At 31.4% G+C, this 27,775-nt stretch overlaps 1 long non-coding RNA gene across 1 annotated transcript; it reads left to right on the forward strand.

The window, feature by feature from the left end:
• The first annotated feature begins 12,442 nt into the window (after window positions 1–12,442).
• Window positions 12,443–27,151, forward strand: LOC127734597 (uncharacterized). Its single transcript, XR_007997671.1, has 3 exons — window positions 12,443–12,605; window positions 24,468–24,626; window positions 25,027–27,151. It is a non-coding gene; the product is annotated as an uncharacterized LOC127734597 (long non-coding RNA).
• The last annotated feature ends 624 nt before the right edge of the window (window positions 27,152–27,775 follow it).

The following is a 27,775-nucleotide window of genomic DNA, read 5'->3' on the forward strand; positions in this document are numbered from 1 at the left end:
GGGACTATATTCGTAGACAACGAAAACCAAAGGACGATAACTGTGTCCTTGGACCTAATAGGATAGAAAGACTTGACCAATTTTAATAAAACTTTGCATGACCTAAGCTTAGGCAATTATAAGATAGTTGGCTAAGTTTCATGGCCATAGGATATATATTATAGAAACTAGGGCCATTTTAATATTGAAATTTGGATGTTTATTTTTGACGTTTAAATCAAATATTTTCAACTGTCAAGATTTTGGCCTAAAAAATTTAAATATTGCAAAAATTTGCTTTTTAAATACTCTTGAATTTAATATAATAAGTATTTAAAGCAACGGAACACTCATTTGATTTATCAGATTTATATCAGTTATTCAAAAGTCAAATTTATATGAGCCTGTGCCTGAAAATAGAGATTTTCGAATTAAGGGAAGCCTTACATAAACATGCATTTTTTTCAACCAATTTGAAGTTTTTGAAGTTTTTTAACCATACATTATTCTTCCATATATATTAAATGTACTTTAAATGTAAAGAAAAGTTACAAAAAGTATACCACATGAGTATAAAATGGTCTTAGGCCATGTAAGACTGAGAATTATTTAGAGTCGATTTAGGCCGTAGCCCATATTTACATATAAAAATGCACACAGAGGCTATAAGAAATTGAAATTTGTTACTTTTTGCTCATTTCTATGCTAAGATGTCATGATACAAGAAGTCTAATTGCAAAAGGACTCTTGAATTCAACTTTTTTTTGCAGACAGTATGGTTTGATGACCAGTTTTTACTTTTCAATTGAAAACTTGCATGTAGTTTTAGTCTCATTTGGCATATATTTGAACCACTTACTATCCTAAAGAAGAAAATTATGGTAGCATATGAAATGAATAGGGTGTACTGATCATTGTAAAGTGTTTTTTTTACAGATTTAGTGAAATATTTGTGATGGACTACAGATTTTATGTACAAAGCTCTTCACATTTCACATACATCAAACAGGCCGTTTAACCAGGGACATAAACAGGTTGGGCTCAAGTCAGGAAAAGTGGGGTATTCCCCGTTTTCAGGGTACACCCCAGTTTTCTGGTGTTTAAAAACCCCAGTATACTGGGACTTCTTTTTTCCTATTCAATTTATGGTATGAAATCTACAAAAGCGCACATTCTACATGTGATAACAATGCTTCATGATAGCAAGTGTTTTTATTAGTTCAAAAATCAAGCTTATTTCAAGTCTAATTTGATGCTCAACTCACAACAAAACAATTCCTTTGTTCACCAATTCATACCTTGATCATCAATTATGAGATGACAACAAGATAAGTTAATCACTTGGGCATTTAAATTCAATGAATAGAAATTTTCAATAGAAGTGATTATAATTCAGTTATGGTCAGTTACACCTGGAGCATGCAACTTGGTCAATTGACTCCTAAACAAAAGATTTGTATGTTTTTGAGTTTTACAAAAAAACATGGCTTCACTTATTCATGTTTTGTTGTTCCTGAAATACTTTAAGTATTTACAAATACTACTGACGCAGTTAAAATGTGCGCTTTTGTAGATTTCATGCTTTAAATTGAAATAGAAAAAGGAAGTCCCTGTAAACTGGGGTTTTTTAACACCAGAAAACTGGGGTGTTCCCTGAAAACAGGGAATACCCCACATTTCCTGACTTGTCCCCAACCTGATAAATACAAATATTCTGCACATTTTTTCTGTGATAATCTACTTTTCTCTAGATTCCGAGTTCACAAATGGTTAATTAAATTTGATTTAAGCATAGAAACACAAATATCAGGAACATAAAAAGCTGTCAGATAGAAAGTCAGCATGGCTCTTAGGCATAAAATGGAAACTGCTTTAAAATGCTTATTTTAGCCGTATAATGCCAAAATGCTTATTTTAACAGAATTTCTGTCAAACAAAGATGTAAATCCTTTACTTTTATTGAGTTTGACAAATTGAAACCAGCAAACCATTCAGGAAAGTTGCCAAAGTACAGAATCTACATTTACGGAATTCATCTCTTAGGCCCGAGAACACAGTTATTTCGTAGTGCATTTCTTTTAGACAGTAAATTCAAATTAAAAAAATCGCACCTGCTCTATCTCAAAAAGATTTTTACAGTGTAGTGTACTACTATTGATACAAATAATATCAAAATTATAGAAACTTCTACCAGCTCTAACTCAAAATATTGACAATTCTGTGTTAAGGGGGGCTAAAATTCAGTTTGACAGCTTCAGACATTCTAATTTTTGACCTTTTTTAACTGGACCAAATCACTACTTAACATAAAGATTCAGCACCCAAATTTTTTTAACATGTAATTTCATCCCCTTACTTAATATTTCATGCATAAAATATCAAGAAATAAATTGGGAAAGTGTATAAAAAAAAAATGCAAGTTATACACTGTTCACACTAGGGACTATATTCGTAGACAACGAAAACCAAAGGACGATAACTGTGTCCTTGGACCTAATAGGATAGAAAGACTTGACCAATTTTAATAAAACTTTGCATGACCTAAGCTTAGGCAATTATAAGATAGTTGGCTAAGTTTCATGGCCATAGGATATATATTATAGAAACTAGGGCCATTTTAATATTGAAATTTGGATGTTTATTTTTGACGTTTAAATCAAATATTTTCAACTGTCAAGATTTTGGCCTAAAAAATTTAAATATTGCAAAAATTTGCTTTTTAAATACTCTTGAATTTAATATAATAAGTATTTAAAGCAACGGAACACTCATTTGATTTATCAGATTTATATCAGTTATTCAAAAGTCAAATTTATATGAGCCTGTGCCTGAAAATAGAGATTTTCGAATTAAGGGAAGCCTTACATAAACATGCATTTTTTTCAACCAATTTGAAGTTTTTGAAGTTTTTTAACCATACATTATTCTTCCATATATATTAAATGTACTTTAAATGTAAAGAAAAGTTACAAAAAGTATACCACATGAGTATAAAATGGTCTTAGGCCATGTAAGACTGAGAATTATTTAGAGTCGATTTAGGCCGTAGCCCATATTTACATATAAAAATGCACACAGAGGCTATAAGAAATTGAAATTTGTTACTTTTTGCTCATTTCTATGCTAAGATGTCATGATACAAGAAGTCTAATTGCAAAAGGACTCTTGAATTCAACTTTTTTTTGCAGACAGTATGGTTTGATGACCAGTTTTTACTTTTCAATTGAAAACTTGCATGTAGTTTTAGTCTCATTTGGCATATATTTGAACCACTTACTATCCTAAAGAAGAAAATTATGGTAGCATATGAAATGAATAGGGTGTACTGATCATTGTAAAGTGTTTTTTTTACAGATTTAGTGAAATATTTGTGATGGACTACAGATTTTATGTACAAAGCTCTTCACATTTCACATACATCAAACAGGCCGTTTAACCAGGGACATAAATACAAATATTCTGCACATTTTTTCTGTGATAATCTACTTTTCTCTAGATTCCGAGTTCACAAATGGTTAATTAAATTTGATTTAAGCATAGAAACACAAATATCAGGAACATAAAAAGCTGTCAGATAGAAAGTCAGCATGGCTCTTAGGCATAAAATGGAAACTGCTTTAAAATGCTTATTTTAGCCGTATAATGCCAAAATGCTTATTTTAACAGAATTTCTGTCAAACAAAGATGTAAATCCTTTACTTTTATTGAGTTTGACAAATTGAAACCAGCAAACCATTCAGGAAAGTTGCCAAAGTACAGAATCTACATTTACGGAATTCATCTCTTAGGCCCGAGAACACAGTTATTTCGTAGTGCATTTCTTTTAGACAGTAAATTCAAATTAAAAAAATCGCACCTGCTCTATCTCAAAAAGATTTTTACAGTGTAGTGTACTACTATTGATACAAATAATATCAAAATTATAGAAACTTCTACCAGCTCTAACTCAAAATATTGACAATTCTGTGTTAAGGGGGGCTAAAATTCAGTTTGACAGCTTCAGACATTCTAATTTTTGACCTTTTTTAACTGGACCAAATCACTACTTAACATAAAGATTCAGCACCCAAATTTTTTTAACATGTAATTTCATCCCCTTACTTAATATTTCATGCATAAAATATCAAGAAATAAATTGGGAAAGTGTATAAAAAAAAAATGCAAGTTATACACTGTTCACACTAGGGACTATATTCGTAGACAACGAAAACCAAAGGACGATAACTGTGTCCTTGGACCTAATAGGATAGAAAGACTTGACCAATTTTAATAAAACTTTGCATGACCTAAGCTTAGGCAATTATAAGATAGTTGGCTAAGTTTCATGGCCATAGGATATATATTATAGAAACTAGGGCCATTTTAATATTGAAATTTGGATGTTTATTTTTGACGTTTAAATCAAATATTTTCAACTGTCAAGATTTTGGCCTAAAAAATTTAAATATTGCAAAAATTTGCTTTTTAAATACTCTTGAATTTAATATAATAAGTATTTAAAGCAACGGAACACTCATTTGATTTATCAGATTTATATCAGTTATTCAAAAGTCAAATTTATATGAGCCTGTGCCTGAAAATAGAGATTTTCGAATTAAGGGAAGCCTTACATAAACATGCATTTTTTTCAACCAATTTGAAGTTTTTGAAGTTTTTTAACCATACATTATTCTTCCATATATATTAAATGTACTTTAAATGTAAAGAAAAGTTACAAAAAGTATACCACATGAGTATAAAATGGTCTTAGGCCATGTAAGACTGAGAATTATTTAGAGTCGATTTAGGCCGTAGCCCATATTTACATATAAAAATGCACACAGAGGCTATAAGAAATTGAAATTTGTTACTTTTTGCTCATTTCTATGCTAAGATGTCATGATACAAGAAGTCTAATTGCAAAAGGACTCTTGAATTCAACTTTTTTTTGCAGACAGTATGGTTTGATGACCAGTTTTTACTTTTCAATTGAAAACTTGCATGTAGTTTTAGTCTCATTTGGCATATATTTGAACCACTTACTATCCTAAAGAAGAAAATTATGGTAGCATATGAAATGAATAGGGTGTACTGATCATTGTAAAGTGTTTTTTTTACAGATTTAGTGAAATATTTGTGATGGACTACAGATTTTATGTACAAAGCTCTTCACATTTCACATACATCAAACAGGCCGTTTAACCAGGGACATAAATACAAATATTCTGCACATTTTTTCTGTGATAATCTACTTTTCTCTAGATTCCGAGTTCACAAATGGTTAATTAAATTTGATTTAAGCATAGAAACACAAATATCAGGAACATAAAAAGCTGTCAGATAGAAAGTCAGCATGGCTCTTAGGCATAAAATGGAAACTGCTTTAAAATGCTTATTTTAGCCGTATAATGCCAAAATGCTTATTTTAACAGAATTTCTGTCAAACAAAGATGTAAATCCTTTACTTTTATTGAGTTTGACAAATTGAAACCAGCAAACCATTCAGGAAAGTTGCCAAAGTACAGAATCTACATTTACGGAATTCATCTCTTAGGCCCGAGAACACAGTTATTTCGTAGTGCATTTCTTTTAGACAGTAAATTCAAATTAAAAAAATCGCACCTGCTCTATCTCAAAAAGATTTTTACAGTGTAGTGTACTACTATTGATACAAATAATATCAAAATTATAGAAACTTCTACCAGCTCTAACTCAAAATATTGACAATTCTGTGTTAAGGGGGGCTAAAATTCAGTTTGACAGCTTCAGACATTCTAATTTTTGACCTTTTTTAACTGGACCAAATCACTACTTAACATAAAGATTCAGCACCCAAATTTTTTTAACATGTAATTTCATCCCCTTACTTAATATTTCATGCATAAAATATCAAGAAATAAATTGGGAAAGTGTATAAAAAAAAAATGCAAGTTATACACTGTTCACACTAGGGACTATATTCGTAGACAACGAAAACCAAAGGACGATAACTGTGTCCTTGGACCTAATAGGATAGAAAGACTTGACCAATTTTAATAAAACTTTGCATGACCTAAGCTTAGGCAATTATAAGATAGTTGGCTAAGTTTCATGGCCATAGGATATATATTATAGAAACTAGGGCCATTTTAATATTGAAATTTGGATGTTTATTTTTGACGTTTAAATCAAATATTTTCAACTGTCAAGATTTTGGCCTAAAAAATTTAAATATTGCAAAAATTTGCTTTTTAAATACTCTTGAATTTAATATAATAAGTATTTAAAGCAACGGAACACTCATTTGATTTATCAGATTTATATCAGTTATTCAAAAGTCAAATTTATATGAGCCTGTGCCTGAAAATAGAGATTTTCGAATTAAGGGAAGCCTTACATAAACATGCATTTTTTTCAACCAATTTGAAGTTTTTGAAGTTTTTTAACCATACATTATTCTTCCATATATATTAAATGTACTTTAAATGTAAAGAAAAGTTACAAAAAGTATACCACATGAGTATAAAATGGTCTTAGGCCATGTAAGACTGAGAATTATTTAGAGTCGATTTAGGCCGTAGCCCATATTTACATATAAAAATGCACACAGAGGCTATAAGAAATTGAAATTTGTTACTTTTTGCTCATTTCTATGCTAAGATGTCATGATACAAGAAGTCTAATTGCAAAAGGACTCTTGAATTCAACTTTTTTTTGCAGACAGTATGGTTTGATGACCAGTTTTTACTTTTCAATTGAAAACTTGCATGTAGTTTTAGTCTCATTTGGCATATATTTGAACCACTTACTATCCTAAAGAAGAAAATTATGGTAGCATATGAAATGAATAGGGTGTACTGATCATTGTAAAGTGTTTTTTTTACAGATTTAGTGAAATATTTGTGATGGACTACAGATTTTATGTACAAAGCTCTTCACATTTCACATACATCAAACAGGCCGTTTAACCAGGGACATAAATACAAATATTCTGCACATTTTTTCTGTGATAATCTACTTTTCTCTAGATTCCGAGTTCACAAATGGTTAATTAAATTTGATTTAAGCATAGAAACACAAATATCAGGAACATAAAAAGCTGTCAGATAGAAAGTCAGCATGGCTCTTAGGCATAAAATGGAAACTGCTTTAAAATGCTTATTTTAGCCGTATAATGCCAAAATGCTTATTTTAACAGAATTTCTGTCAAACAAAGATGTAAATCCTTTACTTTTATTGAGTTTGACAAATTGAAACCAGCAAACCATTCAGGAAAGTTGCCAAAGTACAGAATCTACATTTACGGAATTCATCTCTTAGGCCCGAGAACACAGTTATTTCGTAGTGCATTTCTTTTAGACAGTAAATTCAAATTAAAAAAATCGCACCTGCTCTATCTCAAAAAGATTTTTACAGTGTAGTGTACTACTATTGATACAAATAATATCAAAATTATAGAAACTTCTACCAGCTCTAACTCAAAATATTGACAATTCTGTGTTAAGGGGGGCTAAAATTCAGTTTGACAGCTTCAGACATTCTAATTTTTGACCTTTTTTAACTGGACCAAATCACTACTTAACATAAAGATTCAGCACCCAAATTTTTTTAACATGTAATTTCATCCCCTTACTTAATATTTCATGCATAAAATATCAAGAAATAAATTGGGAAAGTGTATAAAAAAAAAATGCAAGTTATACACTGTTCACACTAGGGACTATATTCGTAGACAACGAAAACCAAAGGACGATAACTGTGTCCTTGGACCACTTGTATATAACAGTATATGGTGCATAATTTAATAATAATATATATGATAGTACCAATAAGTTTGTTCATGAAAAGTGTCAACAAAGGGACGTAACTCGTAAATTACTATCGGCACCGCTTCGTCAGAAATATCGACACATCGAAGTGGCACATTTGCGTATTACAGCGTATTAAGTGGCACAAATTTGACACAGGCCAGTTTATAAAAAGCCTCATCACATATTTTAAATTCAGCATAGGTTCCCCAGAAGTTAAGAAAGAAATTTCAACTGATGTGTTGAAAAAACTTGACGCGACGAGTGACGACCTTTGGTTTGAAGGCTTTGTATTCTAATTCAGTACGTTTAATCAAAACAATTTTTATGTGAGAACTTCTAAAAAGTATACACAATTGGCATTTGTAACGTACAGCATGCTTTGGTTTCATTTGATATGACTTTTTGGAGGAAACAGAGTCGTTTCACAGTCGGAAAGCTGACCCCGGTTTGACCCCATTTCTTAAAGCAACAATGGAAGTCATGTGATTACCATATATGGGCATTTTTTTACCAAAAAAAGTGAAGCCCGTTTTTTGGAATTTGTAGTTTTTTGCATGAATTAAAACTAATTTGCTTCTAGGTGAACATTCTTGAGTATATAAGAAATATATTGATCCACTCAATTATGGATTAAACTAATTTTTTCTCTCAAAATGTGTCTTCAAAGTCTAGGTGTTGACCAAAAAAATCGGTCACTGGAAATTAAAATCGTAATTTTCTTTCTTAACTTCTCGGGAAGCTATGCTGAATTTAAATTATGTTATGTAACATAACTTTGACTATGATATGTCAAATTTGTGCCACTTAATACGCTGTAATACGCAAATGTGCCACTTCGATGTGTCGATATTTCTGACGAAGCGGGGCCGATAGTAATTTACGAGTTACGTCCCTTTGTTTGACACTCTCATGATCAAACTATTATCATTATATTAAGCACCATATGCTGTTATTTACATGAGGATATTATTAAAATAATTTTATTGAATATATTTTGATACTGAAGACATGTGCAAAAAAATTAGCGAAACACATTTTATCACTTTTCAGAACTCAGTCTCAGTGAAATACTCAAATAGGTCCTATGTCAGTATGTGCCATAATATTATTATTCCAAGAGTTAATTCAATATTTATATTTTGGTAAGTATTTATACTGCTGTAACCAAATTATTTCAACACAGAAATAAATTTCTACTTTAATCATACAAGGGGTAGCCAAAATATTCATGAATAATGGATCAAGACAGGATTAAAATGATCAAATACAGGAACTCCTTTTCATTACTGATACCTGATCATACCTTTTACATTTAAACTTAAACGAGACCATAATGAAAGTATTCTGAATGTAAATTCTTCATTATTTGAAATAAAAGGAAATTAGCTTGCAATTCTTGTATGAACAAACTAAATATAACAATAAATTTTGTCTCACTGATTCCATGCAGATTCTAATGAATGGACTCAAATTATAAAAAAAAACACACTAAACCAATAAATAAATGGTTCTAATCATGAACTTGAAAATAGATAAGAACAAAAAAGACTGGGTCTAATATTTTTCTTCTTCTATTTAATTTTTTTAACAATTATGCATTGTTATATTTATATAAAAGTATTTCAGAGCAGATTCTGAGTGCTAAGTCAACAATATTATGTTTTAGATCACAAGTCATAAGTAAGTCACACTTCATGTCAGTATGAACATGCTTTGAATAAGAGTGATTAAAATGCTAGTCTGAAAGAGATTGTTTTAAGTTCATATTTAGGACAAGACTTTTTCATTTACCTTTGGCAGTTTTGCAGGATTACTTCATCACAAATTTTTTTATAATATTATAAACGATGAATGAGTTTTGGTTAAGGTTGTGTAAAGACAGTATACGATTTCCTTACCTTGTTTTAGTTAAGTCAAACAATTCACTGACTTAAAGAGAATAATTAATCCAGTCAAATATTCACAACTGAACTTGCCATTGCTTTTTCAAACAAACACACTAAATGTGTGTACATTGTGTCAAGATGCAAGTTGACATCGATGTGTAAGATAGAAAAAATACAATGTCAAAAAATGTCTTTCGTTTGGAATTTAGTTCGAAAGGGGTTTCCTAAGGGGTGATAGAACGTTAGACTTGATTTTTGTTTTAACTTTGAGATACTTATTATTAATTTTTTATATAGTTTGTATATTCTTTGTTTATCTGGAAAAAAAAAGAAGAAAAAAATAACAGACAATTTCGCATAATTCTTAAACGACGACCAAAGGCATTACGTTATTTTTAAAAGACGGACAATTTATAACATGTTTAAGTATTATTTTCTTTGATAATAAGAACCATGCTTGAAAAATCGAAAGAAATCTATTTCTGACCCTAATGGCAAGTAAGAAACAGAAAAAAAGAAAAATTCCAAATTGGCGCCAAATTATTTTTTCCGCGAAATTAACGCAATTTCAGAATGGCGGGTTTTAATATCAGTCCCATTGTTGTCTTAAGAAAGTAGCAACAACGGTCGTTTCTAAGGGTTTGCTTTCCGACTGTCAGTTGAGGAAAAAATGACCCAAAAAATGCCCAAATATGGTAGTCACATGACTTCCATTGTTGCTTTAAGAAATGGGGTCAAACCGGGGTCAGCTTTCTGACTGTATTGTTGTATGACGTCAGAGGAGTGAAATAACCACGTTTATTTCACATGCGAAATTATCGGTTTTTATTTCACTGGGAAATCAATGTAATTCATTGCAACCAATGTTTAAATGTATATATGGGTGTTCTACATTTGTCCTAATATGATGTTCTTGATAGAGAGTTAGTCGCCAAAAATTGACTGGTAGTGGATTTCTGTTCAAAGTCATTGATCAATGTGATAGAGCAAACGATGAACACACAATGGAATACACATGTTAGGAATTTTATGAATTTGGCAAACTATAATTGTACTGTAGTAGCGCAACAGATTGTAAAGTTTGACAGTATAATTTTCCGACATTAAAAATAATGATTTTAAAAATACCCGTTGAGAGGTCACCTCTTTGTTATATTTTTGGAGAATAGAGAAGAAAACTATTTGAGAAATGCTGTCCACTGTTAAACCATTGCTTGTCTAAAGGATAATGATATAACATAAGAAATTACAATTTACGTATTGCTGCAATGTTTTTGCGAATTAGCGGTGTTAGTCTTGGACAAATTACAATATTAATTATTTAAAAATACAACTTTTAACCTTGAAATGTAGTTTTTTTTTTATCTTTCTTGTCTTTAAAAAAAATGAAAATAATATACCCATTGCTACTAGCTTTATAAGTGCTTTTGTTTAATCTTTGTCAAGTGAAATGCATAACTGATTTTTAACCACCTCTAAAATACTAAAATATATTTATCCTTGTTATCCGATTAGCTTAATAAAATTGAGAATGGAAATGGGGAATGTGTCAAAGAGACAACAACCCGACCATAGAGCAGACAACAGCCGAAGGCCCCCAATGGGTCTTCAATGCAGCGAGAAACTCCCGCACCCGGAGGCGCCCCTCAGCTGGCCCCCAAACAAACATGTACACTAGTTCAGTGACAATGGACGTCATACTAAACTCCAAATTATACACAAGAAACTAAAATTAAAAATGATACAAGACTAACAAAGGCCAGAGGCTCCTGACTTGGGGTAGGCGCAAAAATGCGGCGGGGTTAAACATGTTTTTTGAGATCTCAACCCTCCCCCTATACCTCTAGCCAATGTAGAAAAAACAAACGTACAACAGTACGCACAGTAAAACTCAGTTTAAGAGAAGTCCGAGTCCGATGTCAGAATAGGAAACAAAAGAAAATAAACAAAATGACAATAATACATAAATAACAACAGACTACTAGCAGTTACTGACATGCCAGCTCCAGACCTCAATTAAACTAATTGAAAGATTATGTCTTCATCATATGAAGTAAACCTTGTTATAATATTGATAAATACCGTAAAAAAATCTCTCAAATAATTATATAAACAAAACAACGGCCCCCTATAAAAATAAAAATAAAAACAATGCGTGTACAAATAAAAATAAATAAAAACTCCGAGCAGCCGATTCTATGAACTACTTCTTGTTGTAAAGTATCAAACGTGTCAGATTAAAATTTTCATTCTAAGCCTTGTTTCGGTAGGCGAGAAAATAATTTTTATAGACATAACTATCCATATTCATTTTGTTTATTTTTCAATCATATTTATTATTATTTTGTTGACCACTTATTGCTTAAAATTATTTATTAGGAATGCGATTATTATATGAGATATTCTGATTGAAAGATATATGAAAAAAACGTTTAACAAATTTCTCGAAAATATGCAACATTTTACATGAAAATGACGAACTAGATAATTAGTAAACACGTTAAATAAATTGGGATTATAGTACTAACAAGCTTATGATCCTGTATCATTTTTTGACATCCGTTTTAAGTATACAAATTATTATGCATTTAGCGTGAGACTTACGCATTTTCATGCTTATTTGGCGGCATTTTCCTTTGATCTATTGTTTTTTCTCTTTGATCTTTACGATTTTGGCCAAATCTCACGAATTTGCATAATTAAAAGTTGGCAGAACTGCAAATAATGCATTTTATTCAATTTGCTTCATTCCCGCCAAAATCGTACTTTTGGCGCCGTCTTTGACGTTTTCAGTGCCCTCAGTATGGTGACGTTACCATGGACCTTTGACGTTCTACACAATCAACAAGATTTGTGTGTAGAAGCCATAAATGTCGCAGGGTTAAAGAAAACTAAAGGAATATGGACTGGGTTATGACTTTAATAAGCAGTATATGAAGATGTTTGTAAGACAGAGATATTTTAAAAAACTGTGAGTACTCTTAGATTAATAATTTGTGTCTTTTGCATTTATTTTAGTTGTAATATTGTGCTTCTAGCAAGTCTGAAGAGTCAGTCATTTCCTAATGATTTTTACAGCTTGTTCTGATGCTGTGCTGTTACATGTCCACACTGCATAGGCTAGGGGAGGGTTGAGCGCTCACAAACATATGTTTATCCCTGTCATATTCTTTTTTATTCCTGGCAAGCCCTTAGAACCGACCGTTGCTACTTTCTTAAGACAACAATGGGACTGATATTAAAACCCGCCATTCTGAAATTGCGTTAATTTCGCGGAAAAAATATTTTGGCGGCAATTTGGAAATTTTTTTATTTTCTTTTTATAACATGCCATTGGGTCAATACGTATCTCAAAGTTAAAAAAACCCAAGTCTAACGTTCTGTCACCCCTTAGGAAACCCCGTTTGAACTAAATTCCAAAAGAAAGACATTTTTTGACATTGTAGTTTTTTGGTCTTGCACATCGATGTCAACATGCATCTGAACAGAATGTACACACATTTAGTGTCATTTAGTGTGTTTGTTTAAAAAAGCAATGGCGAGTTCAGCTGTAAATTTGACTGGATTAATTATTCTCTTTAAAGGGAAATCACACTATTTATACTACTAATAATAATTCATTGAAATTTTGCATGTAGACAGATCATACATATTAAGATATTTTAGGCGAAAAAAAAATTGGGGTCACCGATGTTGTTTTCGAGATATGACGTCATCAAAACTTAAAGAATAGCGTTATAACGAAATATAGAAATACCGCTCTAAATTGTTAGAAAAAGACAAACTTATTGAAAAACCATGTTTAACTGGAATAACAAAAACAGTCAAATGTAACTTATACCTTATGAACATTTATTTGTCTCGGTTTCCTTATTTTTGAAGGCATTTGAACATTTCCCGCCATTTTTAATTGCTATTAATAATAGATTTTTCTTGAAATAAAAAAAATCTACTAATGTTTTTCCCTTCAAACTTCTGCATAAGTTGCTGCTTCAGGGAAGATTTTAAAAGCATAAATAAAAAAGGGGGGTCACCGATGTTTTAAATCCGCTAAAACGGAAATAATCTTTATTATTGAATTTTGGCGGGAACTATATCCTTTTAACGTTATAGAACGACGTTGCTGGCATAACAGCATTTCTTGCAACGCTTAGGTTGAATTAAACCTTTTCACTACAAAATATAATATAATTTTTGAACATTTTTTAAGGTATTTTGATTATTCATTGATATCTTTATCAATCTATCGAATCGTTAAACATAGATACAATACTGAACAGTTTATAATAAAGTAATTGTCAAAGTTGAAGTCATCTCATTTTTTAAATTGCATTTGTTGTATGTGGAAAACGAATGTTTGCCTCATGCCGTATTATAGAAATAATTTTCGGCTTCCAGAAAAAGAATCTTCTACCTCGGAAGACTGAAGGGCTGAAAAGTAACACGTTCCTTTTAGACTGCAGGCAGAAAAAATTCGTTACCATAATTTCACTAGCTTGTCCATTCGCACCGGGAAGATAAAACCTGAAATGCCGTGTTAAAAATGCCACAAACTCAGCACGTTAAAAGAAACCTATTTTCGGTAGGAATTTAAAATTGGTTCCGTAATTACACAACGCTTCATAATTTATTCGAACTGCGGAAACCAAATTTTTTTCTGAGTTCTATCATCCCGCACCCATTTTTCATACATCGTTGCATGTTCATTGTACATAATATGTTCAATGTTCATCGCCTGTGTATTAAAACTTTATGTATTACGTATATTTTATTACCGTTCGATTAATCGCTCAACGTTGGTATGTTATGAGAAATACTATGCATCTGATAATTTAGAGTAAATTGACAATGAAATACACATCGCCATATTGATATCAGGAACATATAATGTTCCCAGTTGATGTATTTAAAAAAATCTTTTAATTTGTCATAAACGGATCTAGTTTTTTTTCTTGTTCTGCTACATCTATCCGTGTTTCTGTGGAAATATCGATATATTTCATCTAACTCTAGTTTTTTGTCGAGCCTTCGACTTTAGTCGAAAAAGCGAGACATAGCGATCCTACATTCCGTCGTCGGCGTCGTCGTCGTCGGCGGCGGAGGCAGAGGCGGCGGCGGCGTCCACAAATATTCACTATGTGGTTAAAGTTTTTAAAGTTTTAATAACTTTCTTAAACTATCCTGGATTTCTACCAAACTTGGACAGAAGCTTGTTTATGATCATAAGATAGTATCCAGAAGTAAATTTTGTAAAAAAAAATCTTTTTTTTCCCGTATTTTACTTATAAATTGACTTAGTTTTTCTGCCAGGAAACAATACATTCACTCTGTGGTTAAAGTTTTTAAGATTTCAATAACTTTCTTAAACTATCCTGGATATGTACCAAACTTGGACAGAAGCTTGTTTATGATCAAAAGCTTGTATCTCGAAGGAAATTTTGTCAAAATTTTGTACCTGTTTATCCGTATTTTACTTATAAATGGACTTAGTTTTTATTCCAGTTAACATTACATACAGTATGCAGTTAAAGTTTTTAAAACATTTATTAGATCCATAAACTATCCTAGATTTAAACCAAACTTGGACAGAAGCTTCTTATAATCAAAAGATAATATCGAGAGGAATATTTTTATTGATTTTTTTCCTCATTTTTGTTGAGCCTGCGATTAACAGCAAAAGTAGGCGAGACACTGGGTTCCGTGGAACCCTTACGAATTTTTGTATCAGATGACAAATGAGAGTGTAGATAACCTTTGATGTAAAATAAGAATTCGAGTTCCAGCTAAATTTAGAGTTAAAGTTCCAGTTTTATTTTTAGTTCGAATGTTTATTCGAGTAAGAGTTCTAGTTAAAGCTCGAGTTCCACTTAGAAACTTCAGAGTTATACTGTAAGATAGAAGAAATTCTGGTAAGAGTTAAAATTTTGAGATCTGAGATCGGATGAAATTAAAAGAAAGATTGCAGTTTCTATTTTCTGTTGGTGCACCTCTCTTTCTTGAATTGTATATTCTTTTATCACATTTATGTTTCAGTATGGTATAGCCTTTATACTTTTTTTGCCAAAACTGATTAATGATAGGTAATTTGAAAATAACTGATTGATTGTGTGTGCCACTTTCAGCACTCTGCTATATCATGTTGGCCGTTTTTTTTTCTAAAGATCAAAGTTTCAAGAGTAAATCAGCTACCTTTGTATTAAACAAATGGTTGTCCTTTACAGTCATGATCGGAATCTGACAATCTCCCTATATCACTGTTTGTTGACAGGCAAGTGATCACATTGAGTGATCTGAACACGAACCTACATCTTAATTACTAGTCTTTGTTTTGTTTTTGTTTTCGTTTTTTTCTTGATTTTTGCAAAACTTTCAGTGGCAAATATTACATGAATATCAGCACAATTTTTTTTTCTATATGAGATGAATACTCTTTCACAAGACGGACCTTAATGTGATGGTTACAGATTAGCACTCTGAAAGACATGTTACTCTACATAAATACATGTGCGTGTGTGTGTTAAATATTTCTCTTGTTGGAGTCTTGTAAAGCCAAATATACAGTGTGGATTTTTTGTTGTTGTTGTAGGTAGTACGGTCATCAATAGTACAAAAATAACTAGGCATAGTGTTTGATATTCCCAGATTGCTCTGACGTCTAGCGGCCTTATTTTTTAACTTGCTGGTCGTACAGTTCGCTATAATTGACAGTTTGAAGAAATACTACAAAATATGATTTTTTTTTTGTGCCCAAATTATGTAAGCCTGTACAAAGCATTCAAGGAAGATTGCGTATAATGTACTATATAATACGGTGCTAAATTTTCTTTGATTTCGACAGCCAGCAACCGATGTAAAATTTTGTATGCTTCTTTTACAGTGATGTTTAACTGGCGTTATTCTTAATTCTAACATGACGTTTGATATTTCAACAAATATAATTACTCTACGAATCACTTGTGTTCATGTGTTTGTTCCCCCCATACCCCACTTCCCAAAAAAAAAAGAAACAGAGAGAGAGAGAGGCGTTTGATACCAAAGGAACATCGAAACTCATTGTTCTTATTTACATCCCTCTGTTGGACAGAAAACTACAAATTCCGGAAGCTGTACGCTTACATGCTGTTACTCTTGGTATATTGTTATTTTTTCCAGTATATTCCCACATACCGCATCGCGACAACACGCTGCCAACAGTTGGGTTACACTAATGACAGGACAATTGCCCGTATTGACCGGATGAGATATAAATAGTCAAAACTTTTTTTGTTATTTGATAGATTATTTTAATATTTGAAGACCTTAGAAATATTAGACTATATTTTATGAAAATCTAACAAAAAAAAGTTGACCGGACGGATTTCACACTCACTGATGTACGCTTTACAATATTGAACTGATCGACAAAAAGTGTTACTAGTAATATCTCTTTTGTTTTACAATATTTTTTCATACAACTAAGAAATCTGCGAGATTAATAGTTATCTTATATGAAAATTTAAACTTCATAGTAAAACAAAATGTTTTTCTAAAAAAAAAAGTTGACCGGACGGATTTCACATTCGCCGATGTACGCTTTGATTATACTGAAATGATCGACAAAAAGTGTTATAAATATCTCTTTTGTTTTTAAATATTTTTTTTCTTCGTGAAACTAAGAAATCTGCGAGATCAACAAAATTGTTAATATATATGAAATACAAACTTTACAGTAAAAAAAAAATGTTGAGCTGACGGATTTCGCTACAAATAATAAAGACCAGATCAACAAAAAATGTTGATATTTCTCATATCTAACAATATTTTTCGGTGAAATTAATAAACCTTTAAGAAAAATAATTGTATAAATGGTATTGTATGTAAATACTAACTCAATAATAATAATAATGATAATAATATCTTTATTTAAAGAGAGTAACTCATTTGAATTAAACCCAATCGTAAGGTAATTCAAGACCATATCAAGACCACTTTCGGCTATTTTTTTGCCATACATTTTGTCCGTTTCGAGTAGCATTTTCATTTTTTGCACTTAAATCAAAACGTCATTTGCTTTCTCTTGCTTTAATAGTGAACGTCCCTTTGAGCGGGCCGCCATTTTAGAAATTAGCAACCTTTACGACGGACTCGAAACGGCGACGTCATAATACGGTCACGACACTATAGCGGCGCCGAGAGCGATGCGTATAAACAATAGTGTGATTTCCCTTTAAGGAAAATGTTTGACGTTAACTAAAACAATAAGGTAAGGAAATTTTATACTGTCTGTGCACCACCTTAAGATGACTAAAAAAAACTCATTCATTGTTGGGAATATCATTTTTTTTTGTGATGAATCAAGGAATCCTGCAAAAGGGTTGTCCTTTGAACTTAAAACAATCTCTTTCAGACTTGCATTTTAATCACTCTTATTCAAAGCATTTTCATACTTACATGAAGTGTGACTTACTCATGACTTGTGATCTAAAACATAATTGTTGACTTAGCACTCAAAAACTGCTATGAAGTACTTTTAATATGCATAGTTATTTATTTTGTTTAAGGTGGTACCTAACACTACAGGGAGATAACTCTTTAAAAATCAACTAAACGTTTTAATCACGTTGTATTGTTAAGGAAATATTAAGCTTCTCAATGATCAAAATTAGTGTTTGTGAAACTGCTATATAACCAGTGAATTTTTTCTGATAAAGTGGTTGGTTCAAATTATTTGAAATTTTTATATTTTTGTCAAAGGGTCAAAGTAAACATTTTGTCAAAATTTTAGGAAAATTAAACGAGCCAAATTAATATTAGTCAAGGTGTTGGGTACCACCTTAAATAGAAGAAGGAAAATATGAAATCGAATCTTTCTCGTTCTTTTTTATTCGCAAGTTCATGATTATAAACCATTTAAATCCATTTTATAATTTGAGTCCATTCAGTAGAACTTGCATGGAATCAATGAGACAACATTTATTGTTATATTTTGTTTAATCATACAAGGATTGCAAACCAATTTCCTTTTATTTCAAATTATGAAGAATTTACATTGAGAATACTTTGATTATTATCTCTTTTAAATGTAGAGTGAGAGACCCATATTCGCCGCATAATTCGTTCATTTCCACTTACATCCGACCTACATTCGAATATTTGGAACTTTTTATGAAGGTTTCGGAAATTTAACTATATGAAAAAAATGTTTGATAAAGAAATTATCTTCAAAACATTGGTTAATTGTTCTAAAAACGAACGCAAACTCAATAGGAAATCAAGTTGCTCGTGTACCATGGGGGACACATTTTCGCCGAAATGTATGATATGACCATCCTCATTATCCTGGTATATCATAAAAACGAATGTTTGCAATTACATGAATTAGCTTGAGAGATCATTCCTATACGATTTTTCTCACAAATATTTACTTTAAGACTGCGCATGATTGCCATATAAATCTTACATAATTGCCAAAATCATTTAAAAACACCTGCGTATTTCTCAATATGTGCGAATAACCTTGGAAATGGGATAAAGAGGAATATCAACAGTTGTAACATTACAAACAGCCTTTACCATCTATTTAGGCAATTTTTGGGTAAAGGCACACAAATTTTACAGAAAAAATAGCAAAACGGCGAAAATGTGTCCAAGGCGAATATGCGCCACCCACTCTATATCCTATAGGAAAAAGGTAGGATCAGGTATCAGTATCGGGCGGGGGGGGGGGGGGGGGGGGGGGGGGGGTCAGTATTGAAAAGGAATTCCTGTTTGTGATCATTTTAACCCTGTCTAGGTCAAGTATTCAAGCATATTTTGGCTACCCCTTGTCTTTAAGTAGTAGAAATTTATTTCTGTGTATATATAATTTGGTTGAAGCAGTAAAAATATTTACCAAAATATAAATATTAAAGTTACTCTTGGAATAATATATTATGGCACAGAGAAACATTTACTGTAATATTAAAGCCCTATTTCAGTTCTGAAATTGTTGTAAAAATGATAAAATGTGTTTACCTAACTGTTGTACATATGTCTTTAAAATCAAAATATATTTAGTAAAAAGATAATAAATTAATTTGATAACATCCACTTGTAAATAACAGCATATGGTGCTTGATAGTACCAGAGACATATAATATGTATTATATGTCTCTGATAGTACCTATAAGTTTGTTCATGAAAAGTGTCAACAAAGGGACGTAACTCGTAAATTACTATCGGCACCCCTTCGTCAGAAATATCGACACATCGAAGTGGCACATTTGCGTATTACAGCGTATTAAGTGGCACAAATTTGACACGGGCCAGTTTATAAAAAGCCTCATCACATATTTTAATATTCAGCATAGGTTCCCCAGAAGTTAAGAAAGAAATTTCAACTGATGTGTTGAAAAAACTTGACGCGACGAGTGACGACCTTTGGTTTGAAGACTTCGTACTCTAATTAAGTACTCTTAATCAAAACAATTTTTATGTGAGAACTTCTAAAAAGTATACACAATTGGCATTTGTAACGTACAGCATGCTTTGGTTTCATTTGATATGACTTTTTGGAGGAAACAGAGTCGTTTCAGTTGAAGAAAAAATGACCCAAAAAATGCCCAAATATGGTAGTCACATGACTTCCATTGTTGCTTTAAGAAATGGGGTCAAACCGGGGTCAGCTTTGAATTCCGACTGTTATTTCTATTTCATTTTCATTAATTACTTATTTACGTTTGGTGAGAAAGTAGTGGGAGACTTTCTACTATGCAAATCTATTAGGAAAGAGAATATTTCTGTCAACTCCATGCATAAAAATTAAAGCATCAATTTAGATTGCATCACATTTTTAATTAGTATCGTATTCTTTGAATAAGAGTGATTAAAATGCAAGTCTGAAAGAGATTGGTTTAAGTTCAAAGGACAACCCTTTTGCAGGATTCCTTGATTCATCACACAAAAAAATGATATTCCCAACAATGAATGAGTTTTTTTTTAATCATCTTAAGGTGGTGCACAGACAGTATAAAATTTCCTTACCTTATTGTTTTAGTTAACGTCAAACATTTTACTTAAAGTGAAAAATTAATCCAGTCAAATTTACAGCTGAACTCGCCATTGGTTTTTTAAACAAACACACTAAATGACACTAAATCTGTGTACATTCTGTTCAGATGCATGTTGACATCGATGTGTAAAACCAAAAAACTACAATGTCAAAAAATGTCTTTCTTTTGGAATTTAGTTCAAACGGGGTTTCCTAAGGGGTGACAGAACGTTAGACTTTATTTTTTTTTAACTTTGAGATACGTATTATTAATTTGTTTTATAGTATAGATCTATATGATCTTTGTTTATCTGTGAAAAAAGAAGAAAAAATAACTGACAATTTCGAATAACTTATTAACGTAATTGTTAAAGGAGGGCCAATTTAGGTATTATTTTCTTTAATAATAACACACATGCTTAAAATATAGAAAGAAATCGATTTCTGACCCCAATGGCATGTTAGAAATAGAAAATAAAAAAAATTCCAAATGTTGCCGCCAAAATATTTTTTCCGCGAAACTAACGCAATTTCAGAAAGTAGCAACAACGGTCGTTTCTAAGGGCTTGCTTTCCGACTGAACAATTCATGTAAAATGAAGAAAAGGAACACTCCTCTGAAAATCGTATTGGAAAAATACATGTCATAATCAAACCCAGAGGTAAAATTCTTTCAGATATTCATCTGTTAAATTTACGATAAGATACTGATAGCTAGGTCACGTATAATGTACATGTAATCATTAAGGGCATACGATACAGTAGAGATCCCTCGTTGATTTTTTCTTTAAATTTTGGTAGAAGGTCAATTTCGATGTGTACTTTTGAAATATGCAAAGAAAAATATACCTTCATGACTTACTTTTTGAGATAATTTGGTTTGAAATTTGCATATTTGAAGGAAAAACCCTGAAATTTCATAAATAAGGACTTTTAAGGAAAGTACCAATACTTTTGAACGAGCAGTCATAATTTAACCGGGTTTTTTGTAAAATGTTCCCTTGATCCATGGCATCAGCATACTGTAACAAGATAACGGTTGAAGTGAATAATTATATCATGAATTCTTTTAATACAACTGATATAAAGAAGTTGAAAATATTTTTGCGTCTATACACAGAAGTGCAGAAAAAATTCTATCGTTGATTTTTTCTTAAAATTTTGGCGGAGCGTTCTTGAAACAGAACTTGATAGATTGCAAAAGAAAAAACTGGGGGTCCATGTGCTTGTTTTTTCAATAAAAGCAATAAACCTTAGTTTTTAATGGCAAACGGGACCTTTGTCAATAAGGCGCCAAACTACGTTGAAATAAGTTTTATTCGCAACAACGTCGTGAAATCTTTCCCGCCGTTCACTAACTACTACGTTGTCAATTTCAGTGGTAGAGCCAAGTTTTTTTTTTTGAAAGCAATGATATTAATCATGAAAATTAATAAAGCTGGTTACTCGTAAAATAGCATAGAATATTTGCCAAACCTTAATGAATTGTTACGAAACTTGGATAGAAAAAGTATTCTAGTAAATTACTTTTAGAAAAGAAAGGTTCGGAAACAAAACAGATACATCTAATAAAAAAATTAATTTGCATCTCTATCCGACATTAGTCATACAATTCATGTAGACAACAAAGCTTTAGCATAGTTTATATTATTCAAAAGCCCCGGCATGACAAAATGTGCAACAATTATAAAGTAAGGGGGATGATATAAAAAATAAGGGCATTTGGTATGATTGCAAAAGAGACAACTACAATGTATCAACCATAGTTCAAATGACGAAGATAAACGCTATTAAAGGTCACCCTACAGCCTTCAACACAAAAAAAAAAGAAAAAGAAAAAGCCACACCGTATAGTCAGCTTTAAAAAGCCCCGACATGAAAATGTGAAATAATCAAACAAGAAAACTAACGACCTACTCTATAGGCATTACATGAACACAAAATCATACCCACATTAAATCGGGTTAGCTTAGCTTAGTCCTTGACCTGATTTCAGTGTAGTATAACATTTCATAGGAAGTACAGCAGTCGATATTAGAGCATGAAATTTAATGATTCTGTATCAATAGATAAGTTACCTAAGCTTGTCTTCGGGGTATTTTTTTATTACGGTAAATATAATCATTGAATTACTTGTCTGTATTATACCTTCAATCTAGGAGTGAGTGCAACCACATTGTTTGTCCGGTCTAACAAATATTTTGTTTCTTATTTGAGAAATTACATTACAAAAACACTTCGTATTTAATCAGTAACTTAACATCAATGACTTGCAACTCTGGTCTGTCAAATACCTAATTCCTGTGTGCCAATTTTACTCTCTCAATATGACATATGGGGATATGCTTAGCACATCAACGGGTGCGTTTTTGTTTTTGGTCTATAATACGGGGCTTATAACTGTGTCATTTTAACTGACAGTTTCTCCATACACATATATATTCAACTGGGTTAAATTCTAAAAAATGCCGTTAAACTCTTTAATGTACCTTTCCAAAGTCAGGATCAGTATGATGCGCTGTCATTATTTATTACGTTTTATGTCATTTTGTTGATAGTCTCTGTTTATACGTACAATTCTAATTACGATTTAGAGTTTGCCAAATGGTAAAGTTACTATATACATCACTTATTGTTTTTATTTGTGTAGTTGGGTTTCTCCCTCATCGACATCTTATGTTTTACATATCTCGTATTCTTTTCCTATATGAAACAATAGACATACAAAAATAAGAATGTGGATTTGATTTTTTTTCCCATTCGAAGTTAATATTGTTGACTTCCTTATTAATGAATAAATATAACAATTGTCGTGATTTGGCCGATTTTCATTGCAGGTACTTTTTTCAAATTCGCGCAATCGGGATTATGACGTCAGTGGATTTTCCGCAAATGTGAATACATCTGAAGCGACGTCGCCAAATGTAATCGTTCTTATTAGAAACATCGCGAAATTACAACGTTCCGATTACCAACATCGCGAAAACAACACGAAAAGTTTTGAAAACGTTATTATCTGCCCCTGCTACTGTATCGTATGCCCTTAAGGTGGGCATTTAGAAAATCACGTGATAGATTTTAAGATACGCGATATTCTTCATCTTACCATGTTCACAAAATTGTTCCAAATTGACGTAAACTTCAATTGATGGTTTTGCATGATGAGTCGAAACTTAAAAACGCATCCAACAAAATAAAGTTGTTGTCAAGAAACAATCTGTTGAGATTCGTCGAGTAACACTTGTATGTTATTTTATTGGAAATATCTATTCCCGTACTCGTGCTTTTAAAATTGAAACATTGATCAACAGTTTTTTTGTTGTTAATTCGGGGTTAGACTGGCAAGATGTTTTTAAAGAAATTAATGAAAACGAATCCCCCCAAAATTGGTCTTCTCTGCACTATCATTAAAATCACAATCACGTATTTGTATATTAAAATGCAATCTGTTGTTAAATATCTTTTTCATTAACATAATTACATTAAAAAGCAAAAAAAAGAAAAAAAGAAACTTTGAGGAACGGTCAGTGTTTTCATACACTTGACATACTTCAAATATTTGAAATTTGTATAATGGCTATGAAGGCAGATACATATTTGTATTTCTTTTATCTTTCAACAAAACAAAAAATACAAATAAAACGGGAAAAATGTAAATATACAAATTTTATGTAACAACGTCGACAGAATGTCAAATTCATAAACACAATCACATTTATTTACGTTGTAAAGTATATTAACTTCTAATATTTTACATGTATTTCTTATTTGAATTTCGTGTTATTATTGTGACGATCATGTTTACATTTATTACTTAAATATTTAGATCCGCTTCGACCCAGAAAAAGTACACGATTCCCTTAGGGCCAGGACATTAAATTCTTGAAAACAACCAGATGCCCATGTTCTTTTATTATAAAGCTAATGATTGAACAATGATGACCACAAGAGATTAGCTGTTATAATTTACAGATTCAGGTTTAAGGTGAGTTTGAAAATATTGAAAGATAAATAATTCACTATTACATACATTTTTATAAAAGTCTGAAAGTTTTAGACACCATTTTCTACATAAGGAAATACTGCACCAAGTCAGGAATATGACAGTTGTTTTCCATTCGTTTTATGTGTTTGAGCTTTTGATTTTGTAGTTTGATAAAGGACTTTCCGTTTTGAATTTTCCTTGGAGTTCAGTATTTTTGTTATTATATTTTTTGAATTCGGAAAAATTTATACAACCTTTCTGTTTATTTATTCAAATTTAAACATACAATCTATAAATCCATAACGATGGCTTATGTACTTGATGATAAAGAAGATTAGCTGAAATCCATAAAAATTGAAAAATAAATCATAAATAATATTAAAAAAATTATTAATTTCAGACATGACTGCATTAAAGTTACCAGTTTTATTAGTATGTTTGCTTGCAATACATCACACGGTGGCTGCACCGGCATCACAGATAAGAAAGAAGTTCCACGTGCCAACAGACGGATCATGTGATTCTACATCTTTGTTGAGATGTCTGGTGAGCTCGACTACTACATTATATGATGAATGTGTTACCAAGTGTGAGAAAAACTATGATACAAGACACAAATGCCAAAAAGTCTGTTATGAAAGAGGTTATACAACACTTGAAGCTTGTATAATAAAATTTAGCATCAGAGCTAAGTATGAGTTTTAGTGACGATTTACGATTGAATATTACGATTCCGGATTTGTGGCGATTGGAACTTTGAACATAAAAAGTTATATTTATTTAGCATATCTGACTTGCTTTATAAGTTCATACGAACAACCAATACTGCTGCCTTTATGAGAATTTCGTATAAAAATATGTTTGAATTTTTGCTTAACGGTATGTTATGTGTATTTCATACCATATTTAAGAGGTAATCGTATATTTACTTTGAAAAATCCATTTTTGTTTATATTTTTGATATAAGTAGTGTTGATAGAAAAAGGGTAATCCTTCTATTTTATATTTTGCATAGGGAAAAATTAAAATTGTAGTTTTGTCGTCATGAGCAATTTTTGAAACCGCCGGCCTTATGCCATGGTTGTGATTTAAAAAACATTATTTTAAAGGTGAGTAAATAGATTTTCTTTTAAGGTGGCTCGGGAGTCTTCCTCCATTTTGGATTTTGAAATAGCATATAACGTTGGTCTAGATCTTTGATGAAATGTGCAAATTTTGAGAGTAGTATGTAATTTATGTGTAAGACTTGATGTAAATATAGAAAATTGTGGGTTTTATCATAATTACAGCTGTAATTTCTAAAAAAAACACCTTATTTGTGTTTGATTAATTTTTTTTTAACTTTGCCAAATAAGGGGAGATAACTCAGATAAAGTAATTTTTATAATAGAAATTGTTGTAAATTTACCTATTTTAATCTGCAGCAAGAAAACAAGTTCGGTGACCCCATTTTTTCTTTTTCTTATCTGAAAGCATGTAATAAGAGCTATCTTCTCACATTTTATCTTAAAATTCTATCATGCAGTTTTCTTTTTATCACACACAATTTGATTTTCCATGCATAATCTATACAAAATCTGACAATTTTGCACAACCTGTAGCGTAAAAAAAAGTCTGGTGACCCATACTTTTTATTATATTTTTGAAAAAAGCATGATAAAAACTTCATTATGACAAATTATTAAAAAATTCTATCAGTTTTAATTAAGACACCCCATCTACCTTAAAAGGGCACTTGAAAACAAGCTAAATTTCTCGAATTCAGTGTAGAGAGTAGCTTGAAATAACTCTCTCATTAGGTCTTTATCGCTTTTATTTAGTTTATTGAAGGATGTTCTTGTCCATGAAATTCACATAATCATTTTGTCTTTATTTTATTTAACAAGGCGTATTTAATTTTACGAGACCAAATTTATAAGTTACACATCATTAAGATTTGTTAACTTTTTCAAATGTTACTGTTTTCAAATGAATTTTCATGACATGTGTGAGTGTTGCATCCTTTAAACAACTGTTACATTGGAAACAAATCGAATTATTGTTTCCTGACGAAAATTTGTGTGATGTTTTATGATAAAGACAATTGAAAAGTGTGCGTTAGTATAAAATTATAAATCATCTTATTGAGTAAATGAACTGCTATAATTCATTTAATTAGAAATTCATTACTTCAACATTTGAATACGTTAATAAACCAGTTTATTCATTTACAATGTTTTTTTTTTTGTTTTTTCGATGATTTATTTCAATTACATGTAAATAAGACTCATGTTATTAGTAGTATACCTATGGGAAATTCTGCACTCTTACGAATCTCATAAATGCATCAGGGGATATCGGGGGCATTTCTAATGTATCACCAGCCTGTCAACACTGAGGTTGTGAGATCGAACCCTGCACGTGGCAGGTGCACTTGACTCAGTCCAATCTTAATTGACAAGGATTGCCAGTTTTACAGCCGAAGGTCGGCGGTTCTCCCCAGGCACTCCTGCTTCCTCCAACAATAAAAACTGGCCGTTACAAAATAGCGAATAGTCCTGAAAGTGGGTTTAAACACCAGAAATCAACGAATCAATCACAAATGCTTTACTATGCCACGGAGTTTAAAACTTGCTACTTATTTTTAGTATTCAAACACACAGACAATACATAAGCAGAGTAGCCACCTGATACAAAATACCAAAAATAAGAAGTATTATAAAGACCTAGTTGTCTACAATATCTCCTTTTTGATACATACTTCTAAGCAAAAATTAATTTTTTTATTGCATGCTTATTCCCCAAGCGTTTGATTGTAAGGCTAGAATCAAATTGCGCCAATTGCTGTTTTGAAAAAGTATTTCCTTTTTTCTGATGGTATATTAATTGCGCCAATGGAATCAAATTGCGCCTCATTTACCTGTATATTTGTTTACCCATATCATACATGTAATATGTACTTTAATTAACATATCGACTTTAAATGTAAAGATTTGTGATATATTGTTCAAGAAAAGAGTCTGATAGTGGGAAACCTATCATCGTTGTAGAAAATCACAAATCCCGTCTGACATTTTTTTAAACAAAAAATGGAGAAATTAGATGGAGACGTAGAGTGCATTTCTTTCTAATACAAACGATGCAAACGGCTAAGCGCGCACATGTTTTGA

The sequence above is a fragment of the Mytilus californianus genome, unplaced genomic scaffold, assembly GCF_021869535.1.
Source record: "Mytilus californianus isolate M0D057914Y unplaced genomic scaffold, xbMytCali1.0.p SCAF_3, whole genome shotgun sequence".
Taxonomy (NCBI): domain Eukaryota; kingdom Metazoa; phylum Mollusca; class Bivalvia; order Mytilida; family Mytilidae; genus Mytilus; species Mytilus californianus.